A 17,719-nucleotide genomic window follows, 5' to 3' on the forward strand; every position below is an offset into this window, starting at 1 on the left:
TCATCAATAGAAAATGAAGCTGAATATAGATTTTTCCATGAGTGTGAGAGAAAACATAGACGTCAGAGTTTTACTGCCTGGGCTCCTTTCTCAGCTTCTTCATTTATCTGCTAGGTGACTTGGGGCAAGTTACGTCACTTAACTGTGTCTCAATTTCCTCTTCTGTGAAATGGGAAAATAACAGCACCTGAATCAAAACATTTGGGTTGAAATTTCAACGAGGTGATGTGTGTGAAATTTGCAATAAGTACACCAAAATATTATTTCTATAATGCTTGTTATTATAGAAATAATTATTTTATTTAATACAATAATTATGTATTAAATTATACTATGTATAATTTATATATAAATATTAAATATATAATACAGAGGCTGCAAAAAAATGTATATGCATTTTAAGAATGGAAAAAACTGTATTAAAATTGTAATAATATATGCTGATAACAAAAGATGAATACAAGTCACGTTTGAGTTCTGCAATTGCAAGAGGTGCTCAAAGTGGTTACCATCAGTGTCCAGACACTTCTGATTATGGCGAATTACTGCTTGAGCAACGTTGACCAAAGTGCCCCCTTTTGGCACCCCTGGTATTTACAGTTATAATAACGAATGCAATTATCATTACTATTATTGTCACCAAACTAAAGCACTGTGGAATCTAAAACACCCAGATATTTTTTTTCTGTATCTCAGTCTGGCCTCAGACCAGCATCTGGGGTTGGAGCCAGATGCCTAGGGCTGAGGAAGGCAAATCTTTTGTTACTAATAGAGACAGCCAAGCTGCAGCACAGAAATCTCCAGAAAACAGTTCCCTCGGGGGCAATCATCTCCCGTCTCACACCCCTGGCCACATGCACAGCATTCTTCTAATCTCCAAAGGCTGGTGCTGGCTCCTGGGATGTATTTTGATAAATGTTTCAGGCTACAGAGCGCCAAGAAACTTGATGCCTTTGCTTTTCAAATACCAAAGCTCTACCTGACAAAGGAATGCGTAGATGAGAGCACAGAGATGAAAAATTTTAAGTTAAATACGCAGTGCTCCCCTTTACCTATTGTCTTCTCTGCTCCTCAACTCTGCAAAGTTAGAAGAAAAATATCTTCAGAGAAACTGTTAGAAATCACCAGTGAAAAGTTAAATATGATGTACAGAATGTTCATTTTATCTTGAAAAGCAGGGTTATCATGCAGCTACCTTGATGTTTACAGGCTACAGTGTTCTTGAAGGGATTATACGCATTTTAATAAATTCATTCTACAAAGGAACATAGCTCACATTTTTTACTGCGCTTCTAAAGTTTGTATACCTAAAGGTAAAAATAAGTTACACTGGCTTATTGTAAGACAGAACACTTTATCTCCCCCTAAAACACACACACAGGAAAGGAGAACTAATATTTCCTGAGTACCTGCTAAGTGCCATGTGTTTTACTTATGTTGTACTATTTAATACAGCAAAGCTGCATCATTTTACAGACCAGGAAACTGACAAAAAGATTTTAAAACTTTCTTAAGTTCATAGCACTAACAAGCAGAAGAGGTAGGATTAAAATGCAAGTATATGTGATTTCAAAACCAAACTCCTTAAGGAAAACTGCAAAAATGTGAGTTTAGTGGTTACCAGCCGGGGAACAGGAGGGGGTGGTAGATGAGGGTAAACAGGGTCAGATATATGGTGACAGAAGGAGAACTGACTCTGGGTGGCAAACACACAATGTGATATGTAGATGATGTATTACAGAATTGTCCACCTGAAACCTCTGTAACTTTACTAACCATTGTCACCCCAATAAACTTTAATTTTTAAAAAAATGTGAGTATTTCAATTACAGTATTGTAGAGAGCTTTCATCTCACTCCATCCAACAGATCACATCCACATCAACTTACTTATAATTTTTAACACTTTGTGCCCCTAAGAGAAGATATTTTTGAAATTTGAGAAATCGTGTACTATTAGCATTTAATGATCAATTCTTGCTCATGTATTTGCTTATGTGTTTATTGACTATATTCCTCTTCTGTAATATAGGCTTCATGGGAAGCAGGCCTTGTCTGCCTTGGTCATCTCTGTATCTACACTGACAATGACAATTTCTGCCACAGGGAAGCAACTCAATAAATATTTTTAATTAAAAGAATGAATGGATGAATGAATAACACATTTCTGATATGCCCAGGAAGATGGGTCATTAGGAAGTCAAGTTTCACTTTCTCTCTGGAAGTGAATGACGAGGGTAATAGTTCCAACATCTTGCAACATTTTCTCATTGTGACATAAGGTAGAAAAGAAATCTTTCCTCCCGTTTTGAATGTACTAGTAGTTATTTCATTAAGTCCAGAGAGTACTGTCATTCTCTTTGAGTTCATCATGGCATTAAATGCATGCTGCAGAATCCTAAAGAATGTTCTAACTTTATAAGGTATATCAGAAGCTTCTCCCCCAAAAAATGGTTTCCAACTTTCATTTGGTTAGTGGTGACAATAGAAGAAGTGATGCTGAGGTGACATACTATCATTTATTGCTTTATACTTGACATCAGGTTTCTCTCAGAGGTTTCTTCCTTATTACTTGGCTCAGTTGGTTAGAATTTGATAGGATGAGGCCTAGGTCATGGGTTTAATCCCTGATGCAACAATTAGTTTAAGTTTCTTCCCTGGACACAGGATTAATCCTTTTCAGTCAGCTTTACTTTGCTTCTGTGTTTCAGAAAAACCAGGAGAAATAGTCACACAAAGCAAAACAGATGCTTACTGAGAGAACAGCAAAAGAGACACCTTTTCATAAAATCTCCATACCTCACATTTATACTCCTTAAAGAGTCACATTGCTGACTCACACTTTATTGACAATTGATTTTATATATTTTCTAATTAGGACTATACATAGTAGAACAAATAATCTATAAACAAGCTTATAATTAAACAATTGGTTTATATAAAACTAAATGTGAAAAAAAAAAGCACTAAGATTTCCATTGACCAGAAGTAACCCTCTGGAATAAAACTACTGTAATACATTAGGTCACAGTTTGTTTTAATGAGAAAATAGCTACTCAAGTTATTCTATGGGTGAATACACACTTAACACAAATTTTATATATAGACTCTCAGAAAAGTACTAGTGAATTTATAAGCAATAATAAGAAGGCATCTCATTAACTGAGAACATTTAGATCCTGGAAATCTATTCCAGAGACACACAACCGAGCAGTCTACCTCCAAGAGGGACTTACTCAATTTAAGTCAAGAGCTAAATGAGAAATTGGAACTGGGTCTGGTCCACAGAAAGACGCCACTTCTGCTGTGAAAACATGAGGTTTTTAAAATGACTCCAGGTCATATTAGTTTGTGGAACCACATGCCAAGTATTCATTTAAATATAATTTTTTTTCTTACTTGAACCACTAGACAATGAACGGTTCCACAATTCATCAAGTTAATGAAAGGGGTGGAAACCAAACAGTGTTGTCCTTAAATTTGGTCCAGTTTACATTTAAAAGCTAAGGACATCCCCCCCCCCTCCCCGGGGCTATCACCATAATCCAAATGAATGTTTGGTTTTGTTGCTATAATAAAATCTCAGCTAATACTTGGGCAAAGATACTAATTGAGATGACAGGCCACATTTAGAAAAACTAAGACAGCCTCTAATATATTACCTTTAACATGGTCATTCTCTTCATTTTTCTGCCATTGCTCTGTTTTCAAAGACAATGCCTTGGTTCTTTCTGTCTTTTTCCCTAAATAGTCGTGCACAATCAATTATTGACAGACAGAGCCAATACTATGTAAAATTGTGAAGCATCAATTTTTGCATTTTGTTCCCCCAAGTTTCCTCTTTTTCCCTGTTGGGGCCTGCCTAGTAGCTCACCGCCATCCCATTCTCTCCCCATCCTGCCCCTCACCCTCACATTCCCACCCTCACTAGTATCTGCTTGCAGAAATATATCCATATCAGGTACACCTAAATGCAATTTCTGTTCTGTTTTTACCTTGTCAAAGGATTTCTAAACTTTAAGTTTTTTTCTTCTTATTAAAAGATGTCTACAGCAGATCAGAAAAAGGTTGGATTTGGATTAATTTTTGTTTTGATATGTTCTGTTTTCTAGAGGGAGCATCAAGTAATAAACAGAACAAAGGCTCAGTGGTTCCTTAGATCTAAGTTTGAACCCTCTCTAAGGCTTTATATCTTCTTAAAAGGAGGGAATGATAAGTTTACATATAGGGGATGTTAACATTAATGAGACCATTTGTAAAAGTAATAAAAGCACTACCTTGTACATAAGGGACGCAACACATATGACATCATTATCTGAGCCGTGATGGTCTGTTTTCTGTGAAACAGGAAGCATAGTTGTCCGTTAAGAGTGAAGTGAATGAATGTCATGGAGTCATAAAATTGAGTGATGTTGAAAGATTAGAACAGCCACTGTGAGAAACGTGCAAGGGGATGAACACTAACCAGTAAAATGGTACTCGACAGTGTTAAGGTGAGTCTGGGTTGGAGGCCGTACCATGTTAGAGGCAGTCATATCATGCAGGGTATAGGGTCAGAGAGAGCAGACGGTTCGTTCGCCTCAGAGTCTGGGTTTTCCTTGTTTAGAGCCATCTAAGAGAAATTCTAACCAACAACAGCAAAAGCGTAGCCCTCCACCAGGAAAGAAAAAGCAGCTCAGAGTCTGGTCTATGTCGAAGGTACACTAAACATTTATTAAGGATGCTCCCGTCTTGGGAAACCGGGATTCCGAACTCAGTGTCTGCCTTCTAAACAGGAAACAGAGAAACCCTGTGTGGTTATGACTGTGGAAGATTTACATCCTAGCCCTGGGGCTCTGCTCAAGCCTTCTTTCTCTCTCCTTCTATTTTAAGTTAAACAGGATTAGAGGCAGGGTGTGGGAACCCATGTCTTCTGTAGCTGTTTATCCTAGATCTCCATCACCATTTGTACTGTGTGTCACCATTCCTGGCATGTAATCACTCTTCATCCCAGTCTGGCCATCTTTTTTGGAATTTAGATAGATAAGAAATATAGTTTCTCTGTTAGGAGACCTACTGATACTTAAGCAAGCTACTGTGAAAAAGTCTCAGGATGGCTTAGTTACATATTTTCTTTAAATGGGCTACTGCTTTTACTGGTCCATTCCAACCTCCACTGCTCCTTTCCCCACTACCCAGTTTGGGCAGATACTGTATCCTTTTCCAAAAAATCATCAACAGACTGCAGTGAGTAAGATCCCTCACTTTTTCAGCAGTTTGAATCTAGACGTGGGTTTTGTTTTTGCTTTTTTGTTTGTTTTATTTACAGTGTTTGCTGTTTTCTGAGCTTCTTCCATTTGTTTCATATCTATTATTAAATTTGGGAAATTCTTGGCCATTATTTCTTTGAATATTTATTCTGCCTTGTTCTCTATCTCGCCTCTTTTAGGGATTCTAGGGATTAGAGATAATATGTTAGACTGATATTATCTCATATATCTTGGCTACTAGAGGGGTTTTGGGGGGTTGGTATTTGCTTATTTGTGTTATATTTTATTTTGTTTACTCTTTTTTTCTCTTTTTGTTCCACTTTCAGTTGTTTTGACCTATCTTCAGTTTATGGATTCTTTTTTTATGGATTCAGTTTATGAGCCTATTAAAGTCATTCTTCCTTCTGTTTCTCTGGGCTGGTTTATGTTTTTCTTTAATTTTTATAATTTCTTTTTTTTTTTCTTACAGTTTCCATTTCTATGCAAAATGACCCCATCTCTGATATGGCTTGTTTTTCACCTTCTCTATTTGAGTAGGAGTCACAAAACTGTGGCCTCTAGGCAAGAGCTAACCAGTGGCCTGTTTTTATCTGGCCTAAGGACACTTACAACAGTCCTCATATTTTTAAAAGTTTAAAAAAATTTTTTTAATGAAGAAGACTTAAAAGAGCTCAGATGTGGCCCCAAAAGCCTAAAATATTTAACTATCCAGCCCTTTAGAGAAAAAGCTTACCAATCCCTACATCACAAAGCCTTTAACACATTAATTGTCATGATTTAAAATACCCGTTTAGAGAATTACAACATCTGTGTCCTATCTGAGTATGGTCCTAATGATCACTTTGTTTCTTGGCAGTGTGTTATCTTTGCTTACCTTTTCCTTCAAGAAAATTTTTTAATTGTTGTGGTGGTGGAAAGCCAGACATTTTACTGAAGAGATTAAGGACTCTGGTAAGTAAGTTTTTATGGCTGGACCTAGCACAACTTCCTTTCTGCTAGGCCTTTAGTGCAGGGAATTGAGCTAATCTGGTATGGACCTGGGCTAGGTTTTAGGTTTGCTGTTGCTCAGTTCCTTCACTGCATCACAAGCTTCCAATCCCTGCAGAAATAGTTTGAATTTAGGATAGGAGCTGGTACACCAGAGAATTTTTCTCAATGTTTCCTCCACTTTAGATTTTCTCCTTGCACTACATCTCAGAGCCAGTCTGTCTCCACGCTCTTGAAACTCTCCCCGAAGTACTCCAACATTTCCTGTTATTCCGTGCTTTTTGGCTTGATGATTGAAAGGAGCAGTCCCTGGATTTAGGGGTGTGGCTTTCTCAATGTTCATGCCCTTCACAAGTTACGTCTCAGCCCAGCACATGTGCCATCGAGGGTTTTTCCTGTTCCCTTTCCTCAGCTGTAATGGAACTTCACCAGGACAATAGTATTTGGTTACCTTCTCTCCCTTGCCCCCTCTGAGTTAAGGCTTTTGTTCTATAGGGGAGATCAGGGGAAAGGGTTATGTCCTTTCTAGAGAGGCTGCTCTTCCTAGCCCTGAGGACTGCACCACAAGGGACACTTTTCAGGACTCCTATCAATCTTCTCTGTGAGCACTTGATGAGGTACTTGGAGAAAAAGCATGCAAGAGAGTGTGAACCCCTGCTTACATACAGCCCCCAGGACTCCACACTCTCTTGCCAGCCCACACTCAGCCTCCACCAATTCATTGACTAATCCTGTTGAATTCTTCTTACCAGCATCTGACTGTATGTACCCAGGGTTAAGCAACTACTTGTATCCTATCTCACCCAACAGGAACAGCTCTATTCCTTGATGTCATACTAGTGTGTTGCCCTGAAACCTCAGCTCTCTGTGGAGTTCAATAGAAGTAGTGAACTTGAAATGTGCTGCTATATTTTTGTTCAAAGGATGGGAGTAATACTCTATTCAGCTCTCTACATCACCAAGTGGAAACTGAAAGTCCAGATGCCTCATGTTTTGAGGTTGCATCTTGGGACAATGTCACAAGTTGACAAAGACAATTACAGAGGGTCTCTAGGGGTGTAGGCAAAGGGCTATATGTTGCACGTTGAACAGAAGAGTCCTATCTTATTTGAGCCTATGAGTGAACAGATTTCTCTGTTAGCAGGGTCTAATCATTCAATGGAGCCAAGGACTAAGCAAGGGAAAATTTCAGGATAAGCTCAGTCAAGGGATCATGGAAGTTGAAGCAGTTTTTAAGGCAGAAGCTGAGGTGATGGATTATGGAATCCTGGCTAAGCAGAGATTTATATGAAACCAAAGATGGTTTGCAGAGTGAGAAAAAAATGGAAGGATCATAAACCTAGAGGTTCAGTAAAGCGAAAGAACAGATTCCTTGGGACTAAAGAATGAGAGAGTCAGAGATGCTAAAGGATATGAGAAGGGAAGAAATCAGCCACCTGAAGATCAATTCTGGACATAAACAATTCAAGGTGCTTATATCCATTTTCTGATGTAAACAGTTCCCCATCACCCAAAACAGTTAAGAAGACATGGTCATGTAGAATGGAAAAAAAAGAAGTCTCTCAGGATTCTGTAGGGGGCAACCTTGGGTTAAGAGTTAACACTCCCTTTGGAAAAAGAAGCTTTTTACTTTAGATTTCAAATAATAACAATTTTAGAGAGGAGGCACGGTATGGCACAAGGTCTGACAAGTCCGCGAGCTTGTTGCAACAATGTTGCTAAACTTTTTTGATATCAGAGGGATTATTCATTATGAATTGTACCAACTAGACAGACAGTTAACCAAGTTTACTCTTTGGAAGTGCTGAAAAGGCTGCTTGAAAAAAGTTGGATGACATGAACTTTTTGCCAACAATTCATGGCTCTTGCATCATGACCATGCACCAGTTCACACAGCACTGTCTGTGAGGGGGTTTTTACCCAGGAAACAAATAACTGTATTGGAACACCCTTCCTACTCACCTGATCTGGCCCCCAATGACTTCTTTCTTTACCCAAAGATAAAGGACATGTTGAAAGGAAGACATTTTGATGACAGTCAGGACATCAAGGGTAATATGACAACAGCTCTGATGGCCATTCCAGAAAAAGAGTTCCAAAATTGCTTTGCAGGGTGGACTAGGTGCTGGCATCGGTGTATAGCTTCCCAACGGGAATACTTCAAAGGTGACCAGAGTGATATTCAGCAATGAGGTATGTAGTACTTTTTCTAGGATGAGTTCACAAACTTAATTGTCTGATTTCATATACTTTAAGTTCCTTCTAACTCCCTGATTCCGTAAACCAACCCCAACTTGCAGAGTTTAGCTAGGATGAGTAACTACAAACTGAAAGCTATCTTCTTTACTAACTTCAGATGGTCTTATGTGAAAAAAAAATTTCAGTGTCTAGCCTGGCTTGGCTGCAATTCCAATTTCAAAGAAGCACATGAGTTTATTTCCAAAATCACACCAAATTTTCGGGTTTACTTATAAATGGATTTACAGCTATGGCCATCTAAAGAATGACTGGAAAAGCTTGTCTTGGTTTTAAGATGTTTTGATTGGCAGTTGATTATTGATAGCTGTGAAGTCAAAATCCACATGGATAAAGAAAATTCATGTATAACCCCAAAATTTCATGCTGATGTAAACAACAAGGGAATAAAACCATAAAATTCCCACCCCTGCCCTAGTTCACGCGATGGATGTGTTAATGAGCAGTGAAATGGGCAGAAGGGTCACAAGTGGGAGACTGTCTGGGTAAACAAGGACCCTAGCAAATCTACAAGCTTGGGTAATAGAATGGTACAATGAGAAACCCAGATTCAATGTGACTGATTAGCCAGTTTTGCTGTTGCGAAAATTATCTTCTCTCTTAGTACAACTTAGGCCCAGAATGGTTTTCATCGCCCAACTCAGCTATGGTATTTTTTTGTGGCAGCAAATCAGTCTCCTGGTATTATAATTGTTATGTCCCAAGGATTACTCAACTGCACATACACAAACCCTGTATGAACACAGACAAAAATAAAAGTACACTTGTGTGATTAGCCAAAAGTGCTAATCCTTTAATGCTTTTGCAGTGACCATCCAGTTGAACTTTTGCCAAACTGACTGGAGTCAAGTCAATGTTACATTTTTAAAAGGAGAAGAAACCCTAGGGATAAAAGTATGCCAGTTTCATAACCAACAAAGCTGATATATATATATATATATATATATATATATATATATCTGTAAGTTTACTTCTTTTTGCAGAAACCAACAGTCTCCAAACTTTTAAAAATACCCTCTTTCCATAAAAAAAATAAAAATAGATGAAGCAGCCTCAATAAGTGTTGTTTTCACATTAATTTATGTATTTATGTGAATATACTCTACTCTAAAACTATGTTATGATACAATAATTTTAAAAACTTTTAAAATGATGTAATTAACATAAAATAAATATTTTTAAAAGTCTTGCAAATTTTCATACCTCCATGCTATCATTGACTAATATCCTAACACAATATATACTTAGAGTTAACTGTAGTAGACACAAATCCATATTTTAAAATAGTTGCATTGATATTTGTGAATTTTTACTGACTTCCTGTCAGATCCTCTTAAAGTGGCAGATGAAGAGCAACGACTAGTCCGCCATGCTCTTATTATTACCTTCAGGTTGTATTATTAGTTTTATCTTGCATTCAAAGTTTCTGTGAAAGACATTTTACCCGTCATCTGTTCCATAATTATGAAGATTAATTTAGTGAAATATAAGTAAAAATATACAAATAAAAACATAAACATAATATAAACAATATGACCCAAAAATCCACTTAAGGGGATACTTGCATTACAAGACTTTGCAGTGCATTGGTATTAATCACATGAGAACACCACCGCCAGCTCTCCACAGTGTGGAACTCCTATTCTTCCTACAAGATAGCTTCTGCACCACCTAACAAATAGACCTGTGGTGGGTGAAAAGCACCATTAACTCATATTAAAATTAGTTGTATAAGCAACAAAAGGAAAGATAGATAAGTTGGACTTCATCAAAATTTAAAAACTTTTGTACACAAAGGCACTATCGAGTGAAAAGGCAACTCACAGAATGGGAGAAAATAGTTACAAATCATATATCTGATAAGGGATTAATATCTAGAATATACAAAAACTCCTATAACTCAACAACAAAAGACGAAAACAAAATGAGCAAAGGAGTTGAATAGACATTTCTCCGAAGAAGATATACAAATTGCCAATAAAACATGAAAAAATGTTCAACATCACTAATCATTATGAAAATGCAAATCAAAATTACAATGAGGTACCACTTTTAACCCAATAGACTAAATAATATTTTTTTTTAAAAATAAACAAACAAACAAAAAAACCCAGAAAATAATGTGTTAGCGAGAATGCAAAAGACATTAGAACACTCATGCCTTGTAGGTGTTTATACGAGGTCAGACAATTAAGTTCACAAACTTCCCACCATGTAAGCATATGTTCAATAGAGTGGTAACTGTGGAAACAGCTGTGTGGCTCCTCAGAAAGTTAAACATAAAATTATGATATGATCCAGCAATTCTACTTCTAGGTATGTGCCCAAAAGAATTGACAACAAGGATTAAAAGAGATACTTGAATGCCAATGTTCACAGCAGCGTTATTTATAATAGCCAAAAGGTAGAAACAATCCAAATGTTCAATGATGGATGAAATTCGGACACGTGCTACAACATAGATGAACTGTCCTAAGTTAAATAAGCCAGACACAAAAGGATACATATTGTATGATTCCACCTGTATAAGTTACCTATTACAGACAAATTCATAGAAGCAGAAAGTGGCAGAGAGGCTACCATGGGCTGAGGGGAGGCAGGGACAAGAAGTTAGGTTTAATGGGTACAGAGTTTCTTTGGGGGGGGGGACATTGAAGACATTCTGGAAGTAGATAGTGATGATAGTTGCCCCAAATTGTAAATATACTTATTGCCAATGAATTGTATTTTTAAAAGGTTAACATGGTCAATGTTATCTTATGGGTCTGAAATCTAATTTGTGCTGTGCTCCCCAAGCCATGTGCTTGGAGGAAGACTACATCACCCTGGAGAAAAAAGTACATACTTTAAATCATTTTGAAAAATATGCAAAGTTGCCATATGTGTAATAACAAGTAATTCTTATTATTACTACATAAGTTCAAAACCCCAAGGCTGGAACTAGTAATTTCAAGGTTTCATGCTAATATTCAACAGCATCTATCTTGGCATATCTAGAAAAAGCTAAGTTTCGCAGTTGATATACCATCTTGTTAGCCAAGGCCCTAAAAATCTGTTGATTTTTCCATGTGAAAATGGTAACAGAATTGTTGAATGGGGCAGGGGAACTGTAAGTCTCCAAGATCCTAGTCAAACTCAAATTAATTACTTCATTCATTCATTAATGAAAATGTACTGCAAACTATTTTGTGCCAAGTAAATGAAGAAACTGCGGGTTAGGAGGAGGTCTTCAGGGTTGCACAGGTAGCTAGTGGGAAAACTAACATGAGATTTTGGATCCCCAAGCAGTTGAGCCTCCTGACACAGAAAATGAGTGTGATGTCCCCCAGATTGGGGACATAAGCATGTAGAATCCAGTCTAGGCTGGGCACGTGGGCTCCATAGGGCAGGATGTTAGCACCCTGATTGTAGACTGAGATGTTTGTGACATCTTCACATGAAGTAGAAGAAAGAAATGAGTGAACTAAGAAAAATGTGGTGACTGGTTATCACCCACCATTGTGTGCCACTTTGTGCAGGCTCCTCTATTCTGCTTTTCCCAGAAGGTTCCACATTATTTGTATTCTGGATCTGCTAAAGGCAATACATATATTGTCTTATATGCATATATAATACGTTGCATGCACTGTATACAGATATGTATACATTTGCTTCTCTCCATTTACATAATCAATCACACTTTTTAAAACCTAATTTTACTTAGTGAATGTTTTAGAATTTCAAATGCTCCCCAAAATAAGGAAAGCAAAGCCCACTTCCATTAAGAACCTGTCTCTGACCTGCTTTTTAAATTATAACATGTAGATGAAGTAAATGAATCTGAGGGAAGAAAGAAAACTAAGCAAAAAAAAATGTTTTTTTTTAAATTAAAAAAAATACATATATATATATATATATATATATATATATATATATATTCCATTTGACTGGTAATTCTCATTCCCTCTTTCTCTCCTCATATGTTTAGATCACTTCTGATATCACGTTCTCAGAATGAAATCCAATGGGCTATAAACTAAACAACGAACAAACACTGACCAGTGAAACCAAGATGTTATAGGACCAATGAGGAGAGCCAATTTCTCTTAAGAGATTTGAAATGAAAATCTCCAACATGGAGTGAGATTACTTTATGGCAGCTGAAACCAACCTACCCATAATGGACCAAGAGCCATGGCTTCCTCTGTGGCCGTACACATGGATCCATTTTGTGTGCTCTCTCAAAGAGTAGTGCAGAGCTGGGAAGGTCTCCCAGAGGTCATCTTTTCCTAGGGCCTCCAGGCAGTTACCCTCTAAAGCATTCCTAATTTTTTCATCCCCAACTCTTTAAAATGCATGAAGCAACTGATAGCTAAATCTCTGAGGTCTACTGGGAAAAAAAATGTTAGCGTCAACGAGTCTTCATTTTATTCCTAGGCAAATCTGTGTTTCAGGCGAGGCCCTGTTAAAGTCAAATTCATTTTTGCTTTCTTTATTCTTGCATTATGATAAAACGTTAGGAAGCTGGTATTAATGGGAGATCAGATCACAGGCTAAAAGAAGAATTATGTCCACTTCGAACAGAGACTTTTAGACAGCAAAATCATCACTTAGCATCTATATTAGATTCCTTCCTGAATTTAGCCTTTAGGCAATCGGTTTATTAAAGGACTCTAAAAGCATTTGGCCTTTATGTGAATGACAGAAAGCTCTACAGAATTTCTAACTATAATGAAATCATAAGGGTCATAAACCCTTATGCTGTAGACAATTAATGGCCAGCCTGCCCCACAGCAGAGTGAAGTGCTGGGAGAGCAGGTGTGTTTGGAGGAGGTACATGACTGCCTGGGAAGCAGCTGGACTTGGCAGCTTTTGGACTGAGAACAGAGAAATAGCAAATCTCTTGTACAGGGGCAGTTTGGCATTCCTTTGACCCTCACATGCCATAACTGGACTCCTTTGTTTCTTATAAATTTTACATCTGTGTGTAGAAAAACATGGTTTTCCTATCTTTTAAAGGAAATACATTTGTTTCCCACTCCCTCCCCTCCCCCACACCTGGACTGGACATTGTCTTGAGGCAGAAGAAGGTTCAACATAACACGTGATCATATTTAATGGTCTCAAAAATTACTTCTGTGAAATATCCACCTACTTGCCACAGCTAGATTTACTGCATTGCCTGGAAATAACAAATGTAATTACTTTGGAATCAACATAATATGAGGCCAGATTGCCTTAACATTCCTTTTGCTTGAGAGGAACTTTATATGAATGAGAACCAGCTGTCTGTCTGTCATCATGTGCATTTGGTCAGCTTTCATAACTGATGACAGATATGGCTCTTTTGGAAAATACTTTAAAGTCACACAATTGTAATGGCCATTTTTTCTCTGACAGATTTAATATCTATAATGAATCATGTAAAGCACATGTATATTACCTGAAACCGAGAGACAACTTTGTGTTTTCTGAGTGGTTATCTCCCTAGAATAGTTAACACCAATCTAATGTTTTGGATTTCTTTAATAAAAGGGGTAGTATGTTCTTATTCAAGTGGAGAAAACAAATGAAGCTTGTGACTTCATAATTTAAAAACTGCCCCAGTGTAATCTGGAGCTGTAGATGGCAAGAAGGGTCTTCAAAATGTGTGTGTGTGTGTGTGTGTGTGTATTGTAATTTAATTTACTTAATCTTTATTATGCATCTACTAACTGTCAGGCTTTGTCAGACAATAAAAACTTTTTTTTTTAAAGAACTAGTATTTTGGGGGTCTTTACTTTGTGTTAGGCTGTCAACATTTACTTTCTCACTGAACCTTCACAACAACCCGAACTTGTTAGTTAGATATTATGACCTGCCTCTTCCAAAGAGAACACTGAAATTTAGTGATACTAATAACTTTCCCAAGGTCACAGAACTTGTTAGTGATACAGTTGAGAGTTGGATCTAGGCTTCCTTGACTCAAGTTAGTAATAAAACCATTAATGAAAGAGTTCAGCAAGATTGGTTAATACAAGCTCATCATACGAAAACAAGTAACTGTCTACATACCAGTACTAATTAGACAGTGTAATACAGAAAAATGATTCCACTCATAAGTCAGCATAATAAGACAGTGTGATAAAGAAATATATCAGTGGAACTGGAGCATAGGCACTCATGTGGATACTTGATATATGTCAGAGGGGTAATTACAATGGAGAAAGGATGAGCTAATAAATTAGTGGTGATTGGAAAATAAGATATCCATTTGATTCTCTACTTTATACTACTTTGTACTATATAAACAGTAAAAATATTCCAAGATTAAAAACCTAAATGTGGAGGAGATCCAGGATGGAGGAGTAGCTAAACTCTTTGCCTGCTTCTTTCCATGAACACATCAAAATTACAACTAAATTATACAACAGTCAACCTGGAGAACCATGTGAAGTTTAGTTTAACAGATGTTTTATAACTAAGGATATAAAGAAGCCATGTCAACACTGATAGAAGGGTTGAGACGCGAAACAAGCCAGCCCCAAACCTCCATGTGGCGGATAAAATTTGGCAGGGGTATATGGCCATATAAGTTCCCCACGGAGGATTAAGGGACCCCAGCCCCACACCAGCCTCCCCAGCATGGAGGACTGGTGCCAGGAATAGGAGCCCCCACAACATGTCTGTGAAAAACAGTGGGGATTCTGACCATCCAGGTGAGACAGAAGGCTGTGGGAAACCCACACATCCTGTTAAAGGGTCCGCGCAGGCACTCACCCAGGGCTCCAGTGGAGGCACAGTGACTCGGGGTGTCAGAGACATATGGGGAGAAACTGAGTTGTGAAACTTCTGGGTGAGGACTGGAGGGAAAGTCTTATGTATATGAATATGAATATGGATATGAATATGTTCTCTGTGTGGGGCCCATCCCCAATGCAACCAGCAGGCGGGCGCCATCTTTCCTGTGTTGAGCCCGCCCCCACAGGCCAAACCTGAACCTGATTGACCTGGTGAGCTCCGCTGCTCCACCTGCTGACTCACTGAAACCCTGCCTCACCAACATGTGGACCAAAGGAGGCTTTATTAGCAGCTGAACCTTATGGAAGCCGGCAGGTGGCAGCAGGCCTCAGAGTGTCCTGGCTTTTTGCAGAGATACTCCAGACCCAGTACTGGTGGCAGCCATCCTTGGTTCACAGCGTGGCTTCTCCCATGTGCTTCCAGGTACAGAACAGGGATCGACCAATTGTGGATCACTTTGTACCTCCTACCAGGTAGTCCCTGGCCCGTCACAGGTAGTGGGTGACCTGAGCCTGCACCAGAGCCCCTACCAAGAGGCCCTTTGACCTTGGGACTATGTAGCTATGCTGAGGAGTGCTTATAGTACTCCAGAGATTCTGATTTCCAAGGTATAAGTACTTAATTTTTTTTTTGAAGCAGATTAAAGGAGACATTTGTAAATTTTGAAACCCTTACATATTGGGGCTAGGTTTGATATGATATAATAAAATTCTCTAAATCAATTAGGAGGAAGGTCAATTTGAATTAAACAAATCCATAAATTTTGAGTACTTAAAGGCATACAATTATAAAACATTCTGTGTCCACAGCTATTCAAGCTGATTGTAATAAACAGTTTACCTTTATGCGAGTGGCAGGCTTGTATTTTGAACTACGAATCAGTTTAGTTTCTGTGTAGCCCCCTCCTCTCTCATTTGCACCCCTAGGGCAATTTTCCTTCCTCCCATCCACAGGTAAAAATTCAAACAAATCTATGAGCTAAGTGTCTAATTTTATTTTTTTTTAATCTGCACATATATATTTCTCCTTAATATCATACTGTACATACTGTTTATAACTATTTGTTTTGCTGAACAGTGAAACATTGTATTTTTTTACCAAAATGAGATCATACTTTACATACACTTTCAAAAGCTACTTTTTCCAGTTCACACTCACCATCTTTATTTCAGAAAATGTTCATCTCACCTAGAACTTAGGTTTCCTTCATGGACCTAAAAACCCTTTTAAGACTGATTTGCACAAATCACATCCAATCTAAGCCTGTACATTACACCTCGTTGTTTTATTCCTCATGTCTCTGTCATTTAGAACAGACCCTTTATTTTAATAACTCTGAACTGTTATCTTAGAGAATGTACCACCTCTAAATTTCTCTAGTGTCTTCTTTGTGATGAATTCTAGCTTGTTCCTTACTTCATAAACTGAGAGCTATATCTAAAGGCTCTCTGGATTCAAGTGTATTTACCTAGGTAATATCATAAGGGATGTTACCAACTTCATTTTGCATTACCTAAGAAAACACCTAATATATGCTTGACCCACCATGAATGATACTAAGATAAATGACTGGATTAGGGTGTGACAGTTTGAGTTCTCTATTTAATAGTAATAGTTTCCCTTTTGCAACCTGAAAGTATCCTGTGTAGTGTTACTTTGTCATTATACAAGTGTTCCATTCACCATCAACCATTCACTAAATGGTTTTAACATTAATTTATAATTCTAAATTAATCATTTAAATATCTCACTGGTCTATACAGCAAGGAATAAAACAAGACAAAGTCGTTGCTCTCATGGAGCTTACCATCTAGTGGGAAAGACAGACAATAAACATAAAAAAATTAGAAAAATACTGTATGAAGTATGTCATGTGGTGAAAAGTGCTATGGAAATAAAGCTGGAAGAGGGTGAGGAAATAAGGTTGGGAAGAGTGGATGTGGGGTTATATTAAATACAGTGGTTGGGGAAGGCCTCACAAGGTATCTTTGACTTTTGTGCATTGACAGTAGACATCTGGGGAAGGAATTATCTCAAGCAGGTGCAAAGGCCCTGAGGTGAAAGCCTGCTGCTGTGTTCAAGGGAAACTAGGAGACCAAGATGGCTGAAACAGAGAGAGGAAGAAGGACAATAAGAGCGAAAGTGGTGAGTGAGTGGATCAGAGCGTGGGCAGATCACAGGACCACCTGGTCATATATCTACATTGGGGGTTATCCTTTCCTTCCTTTCAAATCCCCTCAGATTATGAAATCTGTAATTTATATATAAAATCTATAATTTTATAGATTTTTTTATGGCTATACCTCATGTAGTTGTGGATCAATGCACACACACACACACACAGGTTGCAAAGAGGCTGATGATGCCCATCCTAACGTTAACAGATTCCACCAGTCCCTAAGGGTCTGCTGATCTTTACCCTGCAGTTCTTGAAGCATTTCCTTGAAAGTAGTTGGAGCCACTGTAAAA

General features: G+C 37.9%; 1 long non-coding RNA gene across 1 annotated transcript in view; it reads right to left on the minus strand.

Annotated features, from left to right (window-relative positions):
- LOC109384865 (uncharacterized) overlaps window positions 1–17,719 on the minus strand; it is a 75,335-nt gene that overhangs the window by 18,659 nt on the left and 38,957 nt on the right. The gene's annotated exons all lie outside the window — the stretch shown is intronic.

The sequence above is a fragment of the Hipposideros armiger genome, unplaced genomic scaffold, assembly GCF_001890085.2.
Source record: "Hipposideros armiger isolate ML-2016 unplaced genomic scaffold, ASM189008v1 scaffold_104, whole genome shotgun sequence".
Taxonomy (NCBI): Eukaryota; Metazoa; Chordata; class Mammalia; order Chiroptera; family Hipposideridae; genus Hipposideros; species Hipposideros armiger.